This window comes from Phalacrocorax carbo, chromosome 5 (genome assembly GCF_963921805.1).
Source record: "Phalacrocorax carbo chromosome 5, bPhaCar2.1, whole genome shotgun sequence".
In the NCBI taxonomy this organism is placed as follows: Eukaryota; Metazoa; Chordata; class Aves; order Suliformes; family Phalacrocoracidae; genus Phalacrocorax; species Phalacrocorax carbo.
In genome coordinates, this window is record NC_087517.1 from 34,482,152 (window position 1) to 34,505,117 (window position 22,966).

Genomic DNA, 22,966 nt, shown 5'->3' on the forward strand with positions numbered 1-22,966 from the left:
AGTCAAAATACATTTTCATTTAAATACTTATGAGTTTAGATTCTTGGTCTTAATCTGGGATAGGATTTATTTATTTCTATTGTTTTTATGAGATTAGTTTATTATATGGAAAATTGGCAGCTATTTATAAATTTAAACGCAAATGCTTAACCTTTGTACCCATTGCTGCTGTGTAGTATCATTCCTAGGAATTTTCACAAATAAATTAAGAACATGTTCATGTACTGTTTGATAGCAAGCTTGTTCATCAGCCTTATACATGTAGAAATGAAGTCTATAATTCAATGAATGGATATTCTTTACTACCCTATTGGTGCTGCATTCCCAGTGGGAATGTCCTATTCCCTGTGGGCTTTCAGGTGCCCATGAGTGAGATGCTCATGAGTTGTACTCATAAGCCACTACTGCATGGTCAACAGATGCATCCCTGTAGCGTAGTGCTCATGGCAGTCGTGAGAAAACCTTAACAGAGGTCTCAGCTCCCCATGTCTGTACATCCTAACGTATGGCTTTATGAAAAGCTGCACAGGTTGTGGGTTTTTCTTCTAGAAACAGAACTGTTGCATTTGAAAACACAGTAAATCTTAAATTATTTTGATAGCACTTGGGAGAATGTGTGGTGGCTCACTTAACTAATTAGAAAACATTTCTTCAGGATAAGAGAGGTATGGAAAATACATTATTAACATTTCTCAAATATTCATTAATGAATCTTCCAGTGTGCATTTAATAATAATTGGGCATTTACTAAGAAAAATTCACTTTAGGTTTTTGAAAAATTGTTTATAAGAGAAAGTGTAAGAACTGTGATTCAAAAAGTAATAATGTATCTACTAACACTATTTTCTTTATGCTGGAAAAATGCTTTGGTGTAATTCCTCAGTATCACAACAGAATGTATTTGAAAAGTGGGAGTAACTGTGAAGGAATTCAAGTAGTCTGCTATTAACATTAAAATAGGTTATTGATCTGTAGACAAATCAAAAGAACAGTTCTTGAGTTCTGAATTTTGTGCCCCGATCCTGAGGGCAACAGAAAGACCCCCACTGATTTCAGTAATCATTAGATTTTGACTTCATGTCTACTTCAAGGGTTTGAACAACTCAGAATTGTAAAACACTATAAATATAAAGCATATCTACTTGCACAATATAATTTTATTTACTTTTAAGATTATTTAAGATGGGCTAATATTTTCACAGTTTGGAATACTTCCCATGGAAAACAATGAAAGTTATAGTAACTTCTATCTACATAAGTATCTAAATGTAGATGAAAAGCCTATCCTGCAAACAGTAAAATTATTCTTAATTCTGTGTATTTAACTTCACTAAAAATATTTCATAGGTTCATAAATGTGTGCAAGGTCAAGTGCAACATTTTAGTCATCAAATAAATATAAGTCCTCAAGATACTTCTATCTCTTGCATTAAAAAAAAAAAATTTAAAAAATCATTGGATTAAATTTTAAGGCAACAAGCACGATGTGATTTGTCTGGCTCAGAGTGTTCTGGTTACCTTTCTTTTACTCCAGACAATAATTTTTCCATGGCAGCTGGATCATAAACTACATATATTTTCCTTTTTGTATGTTACTTTCCATTTACTTGAGTACTTCATAACTGATTCTATATTTGTCTTGTGGAAGGCACATGTCACCAGCATGTGAAAGCTCACACTTGGGAATATTGCATATATATTTCATGTGGCTATCTAAAATGCCCAACTGCTAAAATCATTGTGCATTTACTTGTTTTATAAATTCACTAATCCTTCTGTAAATACTTTTGTATATGACTAAGACACTGGATTTTTCATTAGACAATCTACTCTGTGTCTTCTCTATGGAGAATTGTCTTCAATATTCTTCTAGACTTCAACTAAAATCTATATTTTTAAAAAAGCTTTTCATAGAATAGAGCTTCGGAAAATTGGAAATAATTAGATTACCTTACAAAACAAAAATCCATCTTGATTATAGAAAAAAAAAGGCAAAGCTCAAGAAAGAGAACTTGCACACTAATTTTGGATCCAGGTGTGTTTTAAGTAGAAGCAGCTCAATGTTGCCATGGACTTCAGTAAAGAGAAATGTGCAAAACAAACTGACAAATGTTGGGGTGTATGTTGTGGGGTCATTAGTAGGTCATATTAGGATTATGTCAGTCTTTAGGAGCAGACTTATGTACAAGCTGTCATGCAGCTATAACTTACCAGGACAAAGGCTCTGGAGACTTCTCTTTCAGAGTGATAGAGATGCAGCCAGGCAGGATATTTCTTCCTATAGATGGAGAAAAGCTTACAGAGAAAATGAGAGTCCATCTTGAAAGAGATAAGACTGTATGAGTGCTCAAGGACAGCTGGGTAACACGTCTTGCCTAGTTTCTAGAATTCATGAACAAAATTTGGCATGAATAGAGACTACGTCTACTCCTTTGTAGTCCTTTGTCTTTGAAGAGCTCAATATATAGGTTGGGATCATTTATCACTGCTTCCTACAGACAAACCATAGTTTGACTGCAGTTTTATCTTAATTTACAATATGTTGACTTTAGCTTGTTTAGTACTAAACATCAGAGCTAGAAGAAAAAAAAAACAAACAATAGGCTAAGATTAAACTGGGGGATTTATTCCCTGATTTTATGTCATAGAGAGTTAAGATGAGTAAACAGAAATAAGTTCAAAATAATAATACAAAAATCTCTACCATAAAGCACACTTGCTGCTTTTTTACCATTTAAGAGCAACTTTTCAGTTGGTTCATAAACCTAAAGTGGTCCAAGAACTATACAATATCTAATTAGTGGGAATGGTGGATGTAACTGATTCTTTTTGGCTCTTACTTTCATTAAACTTCATATTCAGTTCACAAATAGAATATCAAGCTCCATTCCACAAAATCCTTGGGGGAGGGGAGGTCCTGCAGATACTTTCTAAAGGGCCACAAAAGAAAAGCAAGGTTACTACCAGCAATCCTAAATTGTGTAAGCTGTCATATCTCCAGAAGAAAATTTTCAAGGTGGCACCTCAAAAAAAGTTGAAAATCAGCATTGTGATATTAGGATCATGGAAGTTTAAGATCATGAAAGATTTTAGTGTAGAAACTTTTTTTTCTCATATTCTCAGAATGTGTTTTAATTTTTAGCTCAGCACAGTTTCCAGCTGTCATCCTCAGCATTCTCAGCTGTTGTCTCATAAATGGCTAGAGAATGCTCTTTCACTATTTAGCACTAATTAATTTTGTTAATTAAATGTCACCCTGCTTTTTTCCTTATTAGATTTTTTTGTACCAAAATGTTTCCCAGGACATTGCTGCTAAAATCACTGAAGATTAAAAAGAAAGGATGGAAATTGAATGTGCAAGCACTAGAGTATTCATTAAATGCATTGTAAGACTTGCAAATGCCTCTTGACAAGCAGGATGGGAACTATAAGACACGTTACTCCAAGGGTAAGTTTATAGGCTAGCCATTTATGTCAAATGTTTTGTTGGTGGGCAATAGTATCACAAATTGTTGAACTCAAGAACCAGTGTCAACATGTAATCCTATTCTGAAATTTCTCACTATAGCAATTGCATTGTCTGGGAATTTTCCTGTATTAATTACATAAAGCCAGTGGACAAGCATCTTGTTATTTCTCGTTTCCTTTTTATATCTAAAGTAGCAAGTTCATGTGGGAAGAAAATGAGACAGGCAGACTTTGTGTTCCTCCAATTTATTGGCAGCTCATTCGTCCATTAAAAACAAACAAAACAAAACAACGACAACAAAAAAAAAAGAAAGAGAGGCTTGGATTGCTTTCTGGGGGCGTGCCGATGTGTGTATGTGGGAGCTGCCAAGCAGCTACATAAAGAGGAATACTGTTTTTTTGAACCCCTATAGTCTATGGCAGAGCATAATGTGTACATTAATATGTTCTTTCGTAGTGTTGAAGGGTTTCACTATTTTTTGCTGGCATGATACCCACGTGCAGGCCAATTGTATTAAGTAACACAGAAAGCTGCCAGTGAGGAATGTAGTCCAGGATATTACCAGGAGAAACATGCAATCTTCATTGATTTCTTGACACTATCATTAATAACAAAGCCAGGGTTTCCTATAAATGCCTGAAGTTTTTAGTCAGCATGTTCAGTTAGTTCTTCTTATTGTCATTCATCCTTCTCTGAAGACTTTGGGGAGAGTAGGGGGAGAGCGAGCAAATGCACCTGGTTGTGTTTCAACAAACTAGTTCTGCTTAGACTTTCTCAGCTGCGTGGGCAAGTGAATAGAAAGTGCTGTGTGTTACGCACAAGGCAGCAACCTGGGAGAAACATCTGCTGGGCTTTTTGTAAAGGTTCAGATGATTCCAGAACTAAACCCAGTATTTCCGTCAGCTTTCAGGAGAGTTGGATGGGGGCATCAATGAAGGATATTTTATTCAGTCCCCTTTTCCTGTGTATATGCTTGAAAAGCACAGGGATGTCCGGGTTTGCCAAAGGCGATATGGCTAGGAGTTACCATGTCTACAAATAATTTAAACTTGTGGTACTTACCTAAATATCTTGTTCAGCCCCAGCTACCTATTTCCAGACAGCATCTGGAAATGTTTAGAAACAGTTATACACGTGACTGGGTTTATATAGTTTAGCTCTCTAAAACATTGTAGTTCAATGTAAACCCTCTTCCTCTATGGACTCTTCCCTGCCCCCCACATCCCACCAATAGATCAAGATCTTGTGAGGGGAAAAAAATATTTTTGGAAATAAATATAGTAAAGAGTCAACCCATATTCTATTCCAAGCCAGGACTTAATCTAGATTTGCTTCTTGAACTTTCTAACATTTAAATATGCATGCACAGAGACACAGGGTCCTGTGATTGCTAATCCTGTTGTGTTAGTTTATTAGTTAGTTTAGTTAGTGTATTATTTAACACATGTTATGTAACATCTCTCATGCCTGTCTCTATACAAGTGAAAAATTCACAGTTACTATTTAGGGGATATAAACACTGTATTGCTGAATGAGCAACAAAATTTTTTTTTAATTCCAATGACAAACTGAGACAAATAGAAGAGACACTAAGTCTCCAGTAAAGCTGTAATGTAAAGTATATATTTTAATAAACATATCTTTGTTGATCTTAAGTAAAAAAACCATAATTATTGGATTACAATAGATTTATCAAATGGATTCTTTTGTCTGCTGGTGCATATTCAGGTCATTAACTGTTGGCTATTGTGTATCTGCTGGTCTTTAAGCTGCTTTCATTGCCTGTGTGCATGTTCACAGAGGACTATCCAAAGTGTTCTTCACAGTTTGGTGAACTGTTTTGGTAAATGAAGGAGGTAGTGCAGGTCAGACACTGCTAACTAGTTTATCTCCTTGCCGTGCTGACACAGTATGGAAAGTATTTGCTTGCAGGCCTTTACTGACACCTTAGAGATGCTGAAACAGGTGTCTCTCAAATACCCAAATTCAGCAAAATCAGTCCCTAACTTTCTTCATATGTTCTATAAAATTCTTTCTCAGCAAAGATCTCTCCCTTTTGTTAAGTCTTAAGAAATTCAAACTGCCTGTAGGCAAAAATATATTGAGCTGATCTATTTTGTAAACATCTCAAAGTAATGAATGCCTTTGGAGAGTTTTGGACAGATTATCCACAAACAACCAACCATACAAACACAAACTCTTTTTCCAATACAAGTCCTTTGCAACCCATACTTCAACCAGTCCTAGAGATGTGACAGCATTACAAGAGTGATCAGGAGAGTAAAAATAGTTGTGAGGAGAAACTTCAAGAAGATGGCAGTGTTGCATGAATTAAATAGAAGAAAAATAGAAAAGAAAAAAGACAAAATTATAGAACAGATTTTTTAAAAGTAATAATAAGTATATTGGCATACCTAAAGAAATGGAGGAAAAAAAATAATGTCCAACTAAATCATAAAACAGCTGGCTAATGTGTACATATTACTGGATTGCAGTCATGCATAATAATAGGAAAAAAAGCTAATATATTGTTCATATCCTAAACTTGTATCGGCTTAGAGTTACGACATCATTGGGAAATTGCTTAGAAATAAACTGAAGAATGGGGACTATTAAGATAATCTTCCTACACTGCTAAAACTGTACAGTCGATACTATAATAGTAGTAATAATAATAATAATACCCTTTATCCTTGACATTGACATGCTAGGAATATAGAACGACATTATGTCCAAACAGCTCACATACAAAACTAATCCGTGAATGCAGGTGTTTGAAATGGACTGGTTTCTAGACACAGGAGAAAATCAGGTTGCCTGTGTGGATAGAGAACAGGAGTATTATAACCTGCTCTTGGTAACAGGCTGTCATCAATTACCTCTCTCCTGTACAGGTCAACAGGGGGGCAGGGAAGTCAAAGCCATCGCTGTAGCAAGCAAGATCTAAACCTCTATCATGTCATTGATCCACCCCCAAATGCCCTTTCTGTGAGTTCCTCATGGCAAGGTAAATACAGTTATTTTTCTGACTTCTCACTGTTAGATCTTGTATGCAGTCTAACAGAAACAGAGTCAGCATCTCTGGTGCAGTATGTGCTGTACCTATGCTATTGGCTTATATTCAGCAAGTTTAAGTCAATTGCAGTCATGTTCCAACTTAAGTGCCAGGGAGCATTCGGTGCCTTACAGTGTAATGCCAGTCTGAAGAGGGCTGTAACAAGAGATTAACTTGCAGGCACATCATACTAACTGAAAGAGAGAGCATGAAAATAAGAGGGAAAGGAAAGGAAGATTGAAGATTAAAATATAAACATCAGGAGATCATTTTAGAGCTTAGTGGAGACTGGCCAAAGTGAAGAAGCGTAAAGCAGACAATAAAAATATCGCTGGGGTTGTAGGAAAGGATATGGAAAAATATTACACCCATTATGGTCATGTCTGAAAATGCAATCCTTCTGTCTGCACAGATGTGAGGGACGAAAGGAAACATGAACCCTTGGGTTGTGACATTCCTCTACATCCAAAATTTGGGGGATTTGAGGGATCTCATAAATTGAACAGAGCACTGAAAAAAATTATTTTAACAGCTTCTGCAAATAGCAAAATTTTTATACTAAAACTGGGACATGGCTATAAAACTCCTATGTCTGAATATGAGATATGCTGTGAGGAAAAGCTTAGTGAATCTAAAAAGACAATAAAAGAAAAGAAAAATATGGGGTTAAATGAGAATAAGAAAACCTGCATAGACGATCAATGATGATCCATTGATTCTACAGTCACTTTCAGAAAGGTTAAATCTTTCCAAATCCCAGTAACAGCAGTAGTAGTCCAAGGTAGCACACTCACAATATATGTAACAAGTCTATGAATTAATATATCTATATACACAGCATTACCAAATCTGCATGACATGGAGTAGAGGGTTGGCAAGTGGATAGTTGGTAGTAAAAATTAAGAGACAGGTAGCTTCAGTTAAGGTGCAGGACACAATCTGTACAGGGTTAGTAAAGAGCAATTGCCTTAGCACATGGGAGCTAATTTTGAAATGGGAGAGAAGATAAAGCACTTCCACACCAGAGCTGGCAGAACTGGGAAGTCTTAGAGCAGTAGAGAATTTACTCAGTGTAAGCAAAACCCATGTGGTTTTGCTTATATTTGCAAGGAATAGATAACATGGATAAAACAGGTAAATTTAGTTATTCTGTCTCTGGCCATATTCCTATTGACTCTATAGGAGCCTTTTAGCTATACAAGGCCAAATATTTACAGTGTACTGTTACAGATGAGTCAGAGCCACATTACACTCGGGCCAATCTGCAATACAGGGGAAAAATATCTGTTGTTAATTACATGTGGGTATGAGGTTCTGAGTATTTGGCTCTAACACATGACCAGAACAGGAGCTGAAAGACTTTTAACCACTGAGCTCTGGCCTTTCTTTTCTTTTAAGTCTGTGGTAATTCCAGGAGTTTGAGCAATTCCTTGTGAATTCTGTGACATTGACTTCTGTTTCACCTGTGTACATCAGAATTATTGCTGTTTTCTGATGTAGACATTCTTGTGGGTTTAATACAATCAATATAGTTGTGGTTAAGAAATTAAGTTAGCTGAAAACATGATATGCAATCAGAGATTATTTTCTTTTCTAAGAAATTAAAAGACTTAGTGAAAACCCATCATTTAACAAGAAATTAAAAGCCCCAAATAAATATGGAACAATGTATTCACTTCAGGGATTTTACAATTTTGGGCTACAGCTACCTTGTCTGAGTAGCTCTGGGTGACTTTCAAAGTCATGGTTCCTGGTTCGTGCTCCCTTTCACTGTCATGTATACAACATTCATGGTTGAAAGGCATGCTAAACTAATATTTTGAAGGTAGTTTATAATTTTAGATTATCAACCATTAAAATCTGTAAGTTTCGTGTGATACTGGTGAGATTTTATTCCTGTTTCTCAGAGGTGAGGTCCTCTTTTTACTAAAGCTGGCAAACAATCCACTTGCCATACCTGTCACTGCGTGACGTATCTGCGTCTTGGAATGCAGTTACAAGAAGAAAATGTTTAGTGAATCTGTATATTTTTTCCTATTATTTTATGCTGTGGTGCTGAAATTTTAATACATTATTTTTCATACCTATCTTTAATGTCTACTCTATTTTATTTATTTTGGTATATAACATCTCTTGCTTCTGCAAATACACATGTATGGATGTAAGATCACTGATAACATCTATATGCAATGAGTCATACGTAGTGATTTTGGTATTGAAATCTGTATTTAGAAGTCTAGTCTCTTAAAAGATTTCCAGAAAAACAACAGAGAAACAAAAACAGCCAGTGTTTTTCATGGTGAAAGCTATTGGTTTGAAATTTTAAGCTTATGGAAAAGTAAAACATATTGAATGGGGTCTGTCTATAAGACCTAAGAACTAGCTTGGTGCAGTGCAGTTCTGTAGGTAAAACACGTAAACTATGCAATAGGAACAAAAAATAAACTCATGAAAAATGAGACAGTTGAGCTGTGCCATGTTTTATATTACTTGCAATCCACCTTTGGTTTTAACATATTTAGAACAGTTTCATTAACATTCTTCAGGAGGGAAGGAAAACTAAGACGTCGATATAGTTGCTGGAATATGTACATGTAGATATGAAAGTAGGGACTAACACAGTTATAGGCTGCAGGCTATTTATCAAGCATATATAATTATATACATGTTCCTTTTCCAGGTTAAGTATAGGTGGCCCGTCCAACTTGGTAAAGACCAGTGATAATTGGCTCTTTGGCAGGAATGGTGGACATGTCATAATACTGAGCCCCAATTTGTCCCTACTTACTCTCACCCTCATTATCACAATCTTTTGTCACCCTCAGCAGCTCCAGGGTGGTCCAGCTCTTGACTTAGATAGAGAGGAAAGGTCAGTTTATTTTAAATCATCATATAACTTATTTGCAGTCAAACATTAAGATTTTACAGTGGTTCTTGCTTTACTAACAAACATATGCATAATGTCCACTGAAGAGAATAGTGCCTGATTCAATAATCAACAAGCTAACTTTTCCTGCCGGAAACTAGATAGTCCGAGTTCTTTCAGTAGTTTGTAGGTTCCCTGATACCATTTTCCATGTGCACCTAGTGGAAATCCTATAAATTCAATTATATTAACAACAGTCAGTTCCTGTACTTGATCTTTTAGGTGTTGGTATTTCTTAATCTTTTCTGTCACTGCATCTGCCGAAGATGTTAATTTACTTTCATACCTAACTGTGATGTCGACAACAAGGACTGGGTCATCTTTAACAAATACCAGGTCCGGTTCGTATAGTTCATTCTGTTCATCTTTCAGCAGCAGCTCTTGGAATACTACCCAGTCCTTCTTTTTCACTTCTTCAGCCAACAATTCACGTAAGATATATGCCCTCATGTTCACTCACAAAACTCAGGTCTCCATTTTCACTCTGTACATGTTTTTTATGCAAGAAAGCATATGACTTCCATGATAGGTACGAGGTGCCTGTGCTTGAAGTATTTAAAGAGCTTTTTTGTTTCTTTCTTCTTTTCTCCACTGAGGAAAACAATAAATATATACAGTACATACAAATTTGGGCAGGGAATAAAGAGCTGAAGGAAATGGTGTCACCTGCAGTAAAAGGGTACACCATTCAGTGTTATATCACTTGACAGTTGTGGGTAATTTCATAAGCAAAACCCAAAACATCATCTGTTTTTTCCTGTGTGACTTTTGCTTCCTGGAGAAGCAGGATTTGGGAGTTTTGTTCTGTTCCTGTGCTCCCACTGGTGCCCTAGAAATCAAAGGAAGCTACTTCACATTGGACTACATGTAAGAGGAAAGAAGCACAGGCAGGCTTGCCACACTGCTGCCATGCACACCTCTGCTCCAAAGCAGGCAGCAACCTAACCTGCCAAGCCATAGGGCAAGCAGCATCTATTTCACAAGGAGAAAAGGCAAAAGAAGTAGACATAAGAGCTTATATAATTCTCAAGCACCAGAGTGCATACGTGCTTGTAGCAGCATGAGAATCTTGGAGGGGTTTTGTTTAAATTAACTGGTACTGAAATGTTGTCAGCTTCCCACAAAAATCGCTTGACTGTGGAGGGAGGAACGTGAGGAGGTGTGATGCTCACTGGGAAAGCACAGTTCAGACGAACTCTGAGTCCTGCCCCGATAGTAGCAGTAACTTCAAAAGCAGTGTGCCCAGCTCTCCCACAGGCAGTGCTCCCACCCTGCAGGTGATGAGCAATGTGGATTTGTGCCATGCAGAATTATACACACGCACGTAAATACATAGATACATACGGAACAGATACAGAGAGATGTATACGCATATATACAGTATACGTGTATTTATATATAGTACCAAAAGAGAACATTTCTTGGTCATTTAAATACTAAATATGGTGTATCTATATTTCTTTTTACCTGTAAATACATCATAAACATTTATCTATGTGAATATTAAGGCAATAATTTTATTCTTCCTCCTTGTCGTATTCATTAAAATATTTTTAGATTTATTCTTTTATACCCTGTTACTTTCAGAGAAATAAGTATTATTGCATAACCAGTATAATAATTTTTGTAGTTTATCAGATTATAATAAATACATATATAAGTACTTAGCAATAGAAAAAGACACTTAGATGGACTGAGAGTTAGATATTTTAAAATCACAGAATCATAGAATATCCTGAGTTGGAAGGGACCTGCAAGGATCATCAAGTCCAACTCCTGTCCCTGCACAGGACAGCCCCAAAATTCACACCATATCTATGAGGGCGTTGTCCAAGTGCTTCTTGAATGTTGTCAGGCTTGGTGCCGTGACTGCCTCCCTGGGGAGCCTGTTCCAGTGCTCCACCACCCTCTGGGGAAGAACCTTTTCCTAATACCCCACCTAAACCTCCCCTGGCACATCTTCCTGCCATTCCCTTGAGTCCTGTCACTGGTCACCTGAGAGAAGAGATCAGCGCCTGTCCTTCCTCCTCCCCTTGTGGGGAAGCTGCAGACTGCGATGAGGTCTCCCCTTGGTCTCCTCTTCTCTAGGCTGAACAAACCAAGTGACTTTAGCTGCTCCTCATACGGCTTCCCCCCTAAACCCTTCATCAACTTCATGGCCCTTCTCTGGGCACTCTCCAGTAGCTTTGTATCCTTAATGTACTCCGGCTCCCAACACTGCACACAGCGCTCGAGGTGAGGCCGCACCAGCGCAGAGAGGGACAGTCACCTCCCTTGACTGGCTGCAATGCGGGGCTTGATGCACCCCAGGACACGGTTGGCCCTCTTGGCTGCCAGGGCACGCTGTTGGCTCATGTTTAACTTGCCTTTGACCAGAACCCTGGGTCCCTCTCTGCAGAGCTGCTTTCCAGCCTCTCATTCCCCAGTCTGTCCGTACATCCAGGGCTGCTGTGCCCCAGGTGCAAAATCTGGCTCTTACCCTTGTTAACCGGTTGGTGATTGCCCAGCTCTCTAATTTGTCTAGATGTCTCTGCAGGGCCTCTCTGCCCTCAAGAGTGTCAACAGCTCCTCCCAGTTTTGTGTTGTCAGCAAATCAGGCATTTCAAAAGAATGAAACAGCAGAACCATGTGCAAATCATGCTATATATCTGCCAAAAAGGCCCAAAGTGTGTTTTCTTGAGGGAAATACAAAATATATTAATGAAAGTAGGATGCAAAGATAGACTACATTTAGGAATGTTTTTCTTCTTGCAAGTGTTTTTAAGTTACTCCATTCTCCTGATGTAAAGACCAGTGAACAAAAAAGGTAGCTTGTTGCAGGAAAATTCAGTGTGAAATCCTGGCCTAGTGCAGTCAGTGTGAGTTTTGCCTTTTGACCCAGTGTGGCCAGCTTTTCTCCCAATATACTTTCTCTGTGGACTTATAGACCTAATTCTACAAGTCTCTTCCACAGTACCCATATGCAAGCGTGCAAGGCTTCTCACTTTGCATTATCCATTTCCTTTTTATGTGGAACTGCACAGGGTAATAAAAAAGATACCTGGGAGAAAACAGAAAGTTGTTTTTTTTTCCTAACACAAAAGATCAATAATAATAAATCTTGGCTCTTGAAATTTAGTATATAGCACTGACTGTATCTTAGTGGGTTTTCTGTTGAAATCATTAAGCTGAACCAATTCTGCAGAGTCTAATCTTCAGCGTACACTGTTGCATACAAAGCATCTTCTACTACAAACTTGTGCTGATGTTATTAAAGCTCATCAAAAGAAATTATGCCTTTCAAATTTTACTGAAAAGTCAATTATCCTTCCAATGCTATGAAAAAATTTTATGGCTAGGATTTTGTGTATCTAGAATGGCTACACTGGGTCAGGTAGATTTGGGGCATAACAGTAGATGTACTTTTTTTTCCCCACTACCTATTTAAGTGGTAAGGTTTACCTAGAGGGAGTTGTTAAAAATGAAGCAGTGGCAGACAGCACAAGAAATCTAGGGTTTAGGATAATACTCATATCGATGAAGAAAGAAAGATTTCTTTTGAAGGCTTTTTAAAAACAATCCTTTACTCTTACACCTACTTCTGTGCTTGTCTCGTGTTTCTTCACATCAGCGATCAGAAATGAATTCAGATTGTAGCTATAGCTTAATTATCAGCAAAAGTTTGGTTTGTGATTAAAACAACAAAGAAATTTATAGTTTCCAAATAAATTCTTATTTCAAACAACAGAAATATGGTGTTTTGAAGCCCATTCTTACAAACTCCTGGCAGTGTTTATTCACAGGGATTTTTGAAGAAAGCGTGCAAGAGTAATCAATGGGCTGAAACATACCTTCCCCCAAAAAGAATACCTCATAAATACACACAAAACTATTCATCATTATCAGAATAATGATGACTGCTGACGTGGTTATTAATATATTTTACAGACAATCAATAAGTTGGTTTAGAAACTCTCAGGAACAGAAAGGAAAGAGTAATGCAAGGTCTCATTTCCTATTGAGTTACTTTTGCACCAACAAATAAAAACTTCACAACAGCCATTTATTTTTCCACAGTGTTTTGCTTTCTCTGTTCTCTGCCAGCTCCATGTGTCAAAGAAATGTCAAATGTACAAAACAAAAAAAGCACAAAATGTTTGACCTAAGGATTCTGCAAGCCAATTGCAGAAAACAATTTTGAGCATAAAATTTTACAGGCTTTTTTCCAAATTCTCTTTTAGCAAAACTGTGTATGAAAATATTTTCCATTTTCATTCAGCTCTTACAAGTCCTCTCTATGCTTCTTGTTAGCTGTACTACAACAGTGTCATACCAGTCAGAATAAGGTACAAATTCAAAACACAAGAATAAAGATAATTAATAGCAAACAATCTCCATTCTGGATAATAAAGAAAATAATAGCTGACAAACCGCACAAAAAGCTGGGGAAAAAAATCCGTAAATCAAGGATGTTAATTGTTATTTCCACTACTTGTTAAGATGAAAGATGACACTATATAGGCATTTTCTCAGCATGATCTCTCATAAACAGATGTCCAATGCCTTGGGTAAACCTGTACAAACTGAGAAGTATCTACTGACTGCATCATTAGTCGTCTTCTGATTTCAAGCCAGGGATGCTGAAGAACAAATTAGTCAACTGATCCTTGCCAAAGTCAAGTTTTATTAAGGAAAAGCATTTGTTGCAGGATAGAAGGGAATGCTGGGTGTATGCTGAGCATTTTATAACAAAATCCCAGTGAGAAAATATTTTTGAATTTCACATTTGAATAATTATTTGCAAATGTTACATTCTTCTTCCCATGTCCAATGCATACTGTACATTCATCTTTCCTCTAAAAAGATGCACTTTGAATATGTTAAAAATATGAATATGCTTGAGGATACAACAGTTGATATTAAAGTAAAATACCACATTTTCCCAGCATCATTATTCACATGTACTCTGTTAAGCACCGTTTTCTTGCCTACACCTAATAAAAGAAATAAAGTGAATCCTCAGGTCACCCATATGTGAATTATCAGCTCTAATAAGCCTACAGGTAATAAAAAGCAGCAAAACCACTTTTGATTTTGCAAGGCAGTACTACCTGAAAAGAGGCTGATGCAGATCATGACATTTTTCTCTTAAAAATTTATATAATTAACATGCTCTTCAGCATGCTTCATTTTTACTGAAGCTATTTTTTTACAATATTTTAAAAGTGCCATTTAAATATCAGAAAGAAAAAATAATTATTTAGAGATACACTTATCTGAAAAGTGGGGAATGATAGAATGAAATCAAGAAAAGATTAATTTAGACTTATATCAGGAAAAAAATTCTGACAGTGAATGATTAGGTCATGGAAAAATACTGCAAAAGACCTAATGGCAGATAGACATTTTAAGCTCTTATCTGTATATTTCTAATGAAACTAATATCTAGAAAATTAAATTCAAGAAATAATTATGCATTAAAGGAGGAGAAGGTTTGGATTAGATCAGCTCAGCATTTCTTCCTATCTCTACTATCTATAACTCTGTGCTTACTTTGTATAAACACAAACAGCAACGAATTGCCAGAAAATAATTAACAAGGAAGTAAGTGGCCTTAAGAGAAAAATTTACAGTTATATTGAGAACAGGCTTAAAATAAGGCTGTTTATTATTTTATTGTCATTGTTTAGCTTTTTCTGTTAGATGAGACAACATAAAAAATTAGGGAATAAAATAAAAAACTTCAGTACAGAAAATCCCAGAGAATTTCTCCCAGCAGTCCTTATGGAAAAAGGAACCAACAAAACAAAACAAAACCACCACCAGACCAAAAAACACTGAATGCAATGCAGTTGCAAAGATGGAAATGATGAATAAGTCACTTAGATATAACTGCAGCATCTTTTTACCACTGCTTCAGGAATTAAACTAAATAGGAGCTGATAGTACCTACAGAGATCTGACTTTAATGGCTCTAATAGATATTTGCCTGAGTACAGACTGAAGGAAACCAGAGTACAAGCCCAGGAATATGGCCCCTTAATGAGGAATATCCCCATGACATAGAAAGATTAAGGGACTTTTTCCTGTTCCTGATGAGTTCAGTAGGAGTTTGGCCATTGGCTTCAACGGCAGCAATATGGTGCTGTAAGCCTCTAGCTCTGGGTAGCGGGGAACGTTTACCCTGCATAGGCAGTTCAGAGCTGCTTCGCTCATCCCCTGCACACCCTCCCCAGCCCCTGCTCCTCGGGCTGCTCTGTGCATCTGTTCCAAAATGACTGTATTTCCCCACAGCACTGGTGGCTGAATTCATTGCCATGCATTGGAGGTAGCAATACGCTAAGAAAGTTCAATGTGCACAACAGATTTTTTTTTTCTTTCTAAGTAATATCCTGAACTACAAAGTCTATTACTCTTGCTTGCGTTATGATGGTGCATTAGAGGTGTTCTGATTTTTCCGAACAGTAGTTCGTTCCTAAACTCATTGGCATTATAAATATTAATGACGCATGTTTAGAAGCAGGTTTGATAAACAATTTCTTTAGCTTCGAGTAGACAGCAGAATAGCTAAATTAACTTTATATCCCAATGTATGATAGTTAAAAGTAATTACAAAAAAGCTAATGCTTGTTAATTGAAAATAAAAGTATTTGTTGTTTCCATCTCTTTGGCCTATTTCACATTTCATAGTAACAAAGTAATAGGATGACAAGGCCAAATATTTTGCTGGAAGTGTTTGAAAAATTCAGTATGATTTTGAAATTACTATATTTAAGTGCAAGGAGTCTACAAGTAAAACATGAGAAAGCCCTGTTGTCTTAAGTGAGTGCTTTACTAGTAATATTAAAAAAATGCATATTTTTTGTAGCTTTATCACATCTGGGATTAATTACAATGCATCCATCCAATACTGCAAATATCATACAGAAAGATATATAGAGTTATATTATTTGATACCACATTGTTCACTGTTTAACACTGGGATGGCTTTGGTTAGCTTTGTCAATGTGAAACAAAAATTCTACCACCAGTCACCTTTTTTTTTTTTTTTGCGATTTGACACCTACCTCCCTTTATGTCATATTCTTTTCCAAAACCAAGAAATCAGTGTAGGCAATTTGGATCTAAGCTTATCTTAATTTGTGAATAAAATTTGTCTGCAGTAACTTTAAGTACATGTATTAAGGCACTGTAGGTTCTAAAATACAATAACCACATACATTAGAAGTATAACCTGCATAAAATGTGTTAAAGTTTGCTATTAGAGGAAATGTCAAATAAATGTTTTAAAAGCTCTTGAGAATCTGAATGTTTGCTAAATAAAAACCCTACAGTTTACCAAACTGAGATTAATGTATAAAAATATTCAAATACAAAGCATTTCTTTAGTATTTTAGTTATTACTGTTATTATTATCTGCAAGACTTGGATGTTTCATGCTTCTACATCAATTATGTTTTTCAAAGTGTTAGAAAATAATTATTTCAAATTATGCTGCATATTGCTGAACAAACTGGAGCTGAATAAACAGCATATTTAAATGGAGCTATGTATTTTTTAATGCAGTGTAAATTTAGTAATTCCAAAGTTCATATTATTTTAACTCCAATTCCCAACCAGAACTGTTCTAGAGGGCCCCTTATGACAGTATGAGCCTCCTAAGAGTAATGGAAATGTCTGATGCTAAAAAAACTGCATGAAATAATGCAAGAAAAACTTCTACATCTAATTTCATATGCCAGTTCTGGCTGCACATAAAAGTACCTGGTTACCATGCCTCTGGGCAGCACAACAAAACTCAGCACAGCATTATGCTGGAAATTACTCTTGCAGTAACTTTATTAAATACTTCACTCCAGAAAAACTTAACAGAGACATCACAACCCTCATTTTCCATAGATTTACATGTACTGTGTGTAAACATTGATGGCTAGTATGACCAGATGTTTTGCCATGGGCCCCAAATGATAAATCTTCTGGCCTTTTCTGTTACTGGACTGCGCTTACTAGGGTATCTCATTACATTAGAAATGAGTGCACTGGTTCTGATGGATTCAGCTTAGGGACTCAAACCTCGGTCTGGCTATCGCCTTTCTGAGGAGTGGCTTAACTGCAACTCTAGGCATTTAACTGCTTTTCTAGGAGGGGAGGTGGCTGACACTCCTTCCTCTGTCTCTTTCTCTCTCAGATGTGTATTCTGGAAAAGATATTTCATACTCTTTTAAAAATAGTAATTTAAAAAATGTTGTTATTTTATCAGAAAAAGAACACTGACTTTAGCTCTGTGATACAGATAGTCACTTCAGGTGGAGGAAGCTGAGGCTAATTCCTAAGATTTATGGGCATGTTATTCTTAAGCAGTTTTATTATTTCCCCCTTTTCATGAAATGTAGGTAAGACATAGCTAATTATAGCAGAAGTTTCTTCCACAGATTAAGCTCAGTCTCAATTTAGGTGTCTCAGATTTCAGGAAGCGATATAGAAGTAGCAGTTTTTGTGTACTTTCACTCTACAACAGTGAAAAATGGAAGAAAAAGTACAGAAACATCATTTAAAAAACCCAAGAAAATTGAAGACATTAGGTAGCAGAACCTGAAAGTTATGAGTGTGCAAATCTTGTAAACTCACCCACGTTCATCCTTACTGCTTACAAAGCTGGGAAGAACATGTGACAGCTGCTTAGAGTCAGGGTGGAAAATGATGAGTCGGGTAGAAAAGAAAAGCAAGTAGTAAAAGACATCTTATTCTCAAAGTACCTACCGAAATGCGGAGGAGTCTGTCATCTGGCACCCATCAGGATATAAACCCTGGCAACAAACACAAATAAATCCCAGAGGAAAGTTAGCAATACTTCAAAGACACCAAAGTAAGTTCACAGCCAGCTAGCAGTAGGCAGACCTCAAAAGTTTATCATTACAGAAATATGAAATATATTTTCTGTGAATAAACAATCCAAAGATTTAACTCTTTTTCTGCTGCTTCTTAGAATGGTTAATTTGTTGTTAGCAAGTCTTTGATAAAAAGCTTATGCTAATAACTTTAAACCTATATGATATCCATGAACCATTCATTAACTATTTTCTTTTATAAGGTGCTCTTTGCCTTTCAAATCATGCTGTTATTTTTGCTTCCTAATAGGACAAGTAGAATATTCCAACAAAAAAAAAAATATTACCACTACCAAATGCTTAAAAATGGTTTTTTTTTCTGCGAATGCTTAACTCTTCATGAGGGCTATACAGGTATTAATATAAGGAACAGCACTTCTTCAACCATTTACGCAAACAGAATCTTAATAGTCCAGATGTTCATGAATAGTAAATAAAAGCAGCAAAAACATGAATGAATGAAGCAGCTGCTCAGAATGCAGAAGAATGTTTGCAAACACAATTTTGAAGTATGCAATCAGCCCTGGTTCAGAGGGAAAACTTGGATAGCCAACAAAAAGTTTGAATAAGCAACTGAACATGTCAACAGTATTATCTAGTCGATCCAAATTTTGAAACTATTCATCTGAAACAGAAATTTCCTGTTCTTTTATGATTATTTCTTATTCCCAAATGGACCAAAACTGGAGCAAGAAAGATGCTGTCAGGTTTAGGTTGATGTTTCTGTAGGAGGTCACAGAGCTCTGCACACACATGTACACCCCTTTGTTCATTAATGTGACTGCCTTACATTGTGCTTCTTTAGGTAGGTAGGCCCTAAATTTCTAATTACTGAACCATCAACTGTCAGAAATTAGGTTTAATTGGTGGGCAAAAGATCAGGATTTTCCACCCATTCCTCCCATCTGAAATTCTTAAAAATAAGCTATTTATAGTGTTGGTAAGTGGGATGGCGTAAACTTTATTATTTTAATTGCCATGACCATTTATGCCATGATCATTTATGAAAGGTCCACCATAGAGCCTGTTCTTGTGCCTGCTCCTGGAAGACATCCTGCCCAAATGAGGCCGGGGAGCAGCTGTGTGTGCACACAGGCACTGCTACGACTGTGCGTGTCTTGAAACGGCAGAGCAGATTCTCTTCCCATTGGCCATCTTTCCCCAGCAAGTGAGTTTGCAAGGAAGATCTTGATCAACAAGGTGTACTTTCTGTCTTTCCAATTTTACCATTCTTTTCATTTTAGTATGAGTTTGAGCTAACAAAGAACAACTGCTCCAATCCAATTCAACGGAATTTTTCAACTTTCCAATTCCATTGCTGTTGAATTAAGCATGTGATAGTCTCCATTCTAAAAATCTTAGGAGTTTAGTCTTTGCTTGCATTTGCATACTGAAAGAGTCATATTAACAGCTGGGACTCTGATGTTGGGTAAGTTTCTTGTTTGCTCATGGTGCCAGGTACATCCCCAGGTGCCTGTGGAGCTTGGATGAAGAAGCAGAAAAGCAGAGAGAGCCTAAAGGACAGTGAAAAGTGGCAAGGAGACCATCAAGAAAAACAAGACACAGGCATTCAGCTGGCCTCAGAGGTGACAGAAAGAAGGAAATCTTTCTTAGGGACCCAGAGGGGATTTTGTAGAGCTTGTTGCAACCCAAGAAGTCAGTATAAGTTGCTGAATTAAAAACCAGTCGTCAAGGACATGCCTTGTAAACCACATTAGGGGACGGAGATTTCTTCAACACAGGTTTTTATCTTAATGTATCTCTCTCTGATTTTCTCTGTTTAAAAATTCTGTGTTTTAATTTGTGCTCTGGTAGAACACTGACTTAGAATTTAAAGCCCCTGTTGTGTTTTTCTGTGTTTGCTGTAAAGAAAAAATACAGCCAGATGCACCCAAAACCTCTGGATAGCCATCTGGTCAATGCTGTCTAGCCCATTTATTCGTCAAAATTAACTCAGTGGTGGTTCTAAGCTGAGCACCTGCAAACTGCAGCAGATAATGAATTTCCTCTCTTCACTTGCTTTACCTCCCACCTGCAGGATTGTGCTCTGCTGCTATATGAGCAACTGATATTAACAAACTGATGGTACAGAATGAATTAAAATTGGAAGGAAGAGTAACAAAAACAGCAGAAAGACTGTTGGATGTTTTGTATTATCTTTCATGAATAATTTCTGAAATGCTCCCTTTTCCATCAATTATTTGTTTCAAATTTTGGCAATAACATTAATGTGAGGAAACAAAAGTCCCACTTCTTTGTGGATGCACACACAAAATGGTTTCAACCATCAAGTATCTGAAATTAAAGATATGAAAGGTTAATCTGCTTGAGAAGATCAGCCCAACTGTTTAGTCTGCACACAGGCAGGGTTTTGTAGCAGAATTTTTATCTCCAAACAGCGAGGAGTGTTTTGAATTTTGTTCAAATTTGTTGCTGATTCAGATTTCTTATTTAATGTGCCTTGTTCAAAGTGCATTAAAGCCAATGCAGACATCCCATTAAGCCTTAATAAACCCCAGCTTAGGCCCATAGCGGAATGGACATACTTATCCATGTTTATTGATTTATTAGATATAAAAAGATAGATTTGCTATCTCTATTAGAGATATAGGAAAATTACAACCTTACTGGGCTACCAACATCTAATAGGCCAAGCAACTACCTGCATAAATGCATGGATTTGTCTCAGTAATTGAGTAGTTTTATAATTTTAAATTAATATTGTCAGACTAAAATCAACTCCCATTGAACCTACAAACAAAACTCGTACTATTGTAGCCTGGAGTTCATCCTCATGGCTTTTATGTTTTATGGAAACACCTTGGGTCTAGAATATCAAGAGCGTTATTCTATGCAGACTTACAAATATCATCAAACTTGCTGTCATTTTTTTATTAGTTTAAAGATATATAGTCCCATCCCTGTTTTGACTAAGTATGCTCTAAAATTTCCAGCTGTCTATGGAAAATAAGCATGCTATTCTCTCTCTCTTTGTTTTTTATTAGCCTTTGCTACCCTTCCAAACTTTCTCTGTCAAAATATAAACATACAAAATGTTCATTTTGCCCCTATGTTATCTGCTGTTCTCTTAGTGTAAGGTGTTCCAGCAGATACCTAATTTGTTTGTAGTAATCTCACGTCACCTCTCTTGTTCATCTTCTCTTTCAAATTTGGCTGACCACCCTAAAGCCTTTCAGCAGGAGAGTGGAAAAAAACAAAAAAGAACTTCTTACAAACGGTTTTGAAACCATTTCACAACATGTCTTAATGAAATGCATGGGAAGGGTGGGAGTTTATGCTCACAAAAGCAATGGCACCCAGAAGATAGGCAAAATTTCCTCCAGCAACTGTAGTTTTTGGGCTGCTGCTTGAAAGGTTCAGTTGAAACAGGTGAACTAAAGCCACCCCTTCTGTAACTCCACCTGAGCACAAGGTCTCCCACAGGACAAGACTCTGTTGCCTTGGGGAGGTTGCAAAGGGAGGAAATGGGGCAGAATTTGGCTCTGCAGTGTCAAGGAGAGAAAGCATTGGACCAGGGCACTTAGCACTAAGAATCAAGAGGTAGTGGTTTAATTCCAGAATCTTCGGTTAGGCTAGTCTAAAAGTTTCCAGGTGCAGGTGAAATGCTGAGCAGCATTGTGTTTCCTGATTCTGCTTTAAATCTCTATGAGGACAGGCAGCTTTGCTGGTATTGGTAAGAGCTCATTTAGAGATATTCTCAAAGATAATACAACAGAAGTAGGTTATTAAGTAACGTTCTCATAGATAATGCAACAGAACTGGATTATTAAGTAACATAAGACTCATGCTCACGCATAGGGTAACATCTGCAAAATCACGGTGAAAGTTTAGATCTGATGTTGCATATTTGGTCTTTTTTTGTGCTTAACCCAGGATTTTAATTTTTTGTGAATATACCTTGCACATTTTTTTAAAGACAGTTAACACAAAAGGATAAACACAGAGTTTCACTTAAAACAGCTTATACTTTTTCAGCTGTTCCCTTTGGTTTCATGTTTTGTACATCTAATGCTTGGCTACTATAGCTTAATTAGAAGATGATGAGTATTATAACAACAAATGGTTGAAAACCTTGTCATTTTTTTAGCTTGCCTTCTCATTTGAAATCCCATATGCTGTATTTTTAAATGAAAATGAATTATTGTAGTATGACCAGTCATAAAGCATTTTTTCCCGGAGTACCATGTCATAAAAGGGCATATGCACAGAGCTAAGTGTCTAAAATGAGATCTTTATAGTCAGCTTAGACACTGAGAACAATGGACTGAAAGTGGTCACTAATGACATTGTTAATGATAGATACCATTACCTTAGAACAGATGTCAAAGTGAAATAGCATTATAGCCTTCAAGATGGACTGCCTTGTCCTTCTCAGTAAATCTGTTAAGGTGGCTTGCAAGAACAAAACAGTGGGGTGTTTCTTTTCTCTCCTTTTTCTAAAACACAAAACATTCTGTGCTACGGATGTAACTCATTTACCTGCAAAAAGGTTCAAGCAAGAACAAATTCTGTGATCAGAAAAAGGATGTGGTGGAGTAAACAGAAAAGATTAGGTAGAAAAAGAGGAAGATCATACGTATTTTAAAAAATATCTGACTAGACAAAGACAAAAATATAAATCTGGACAG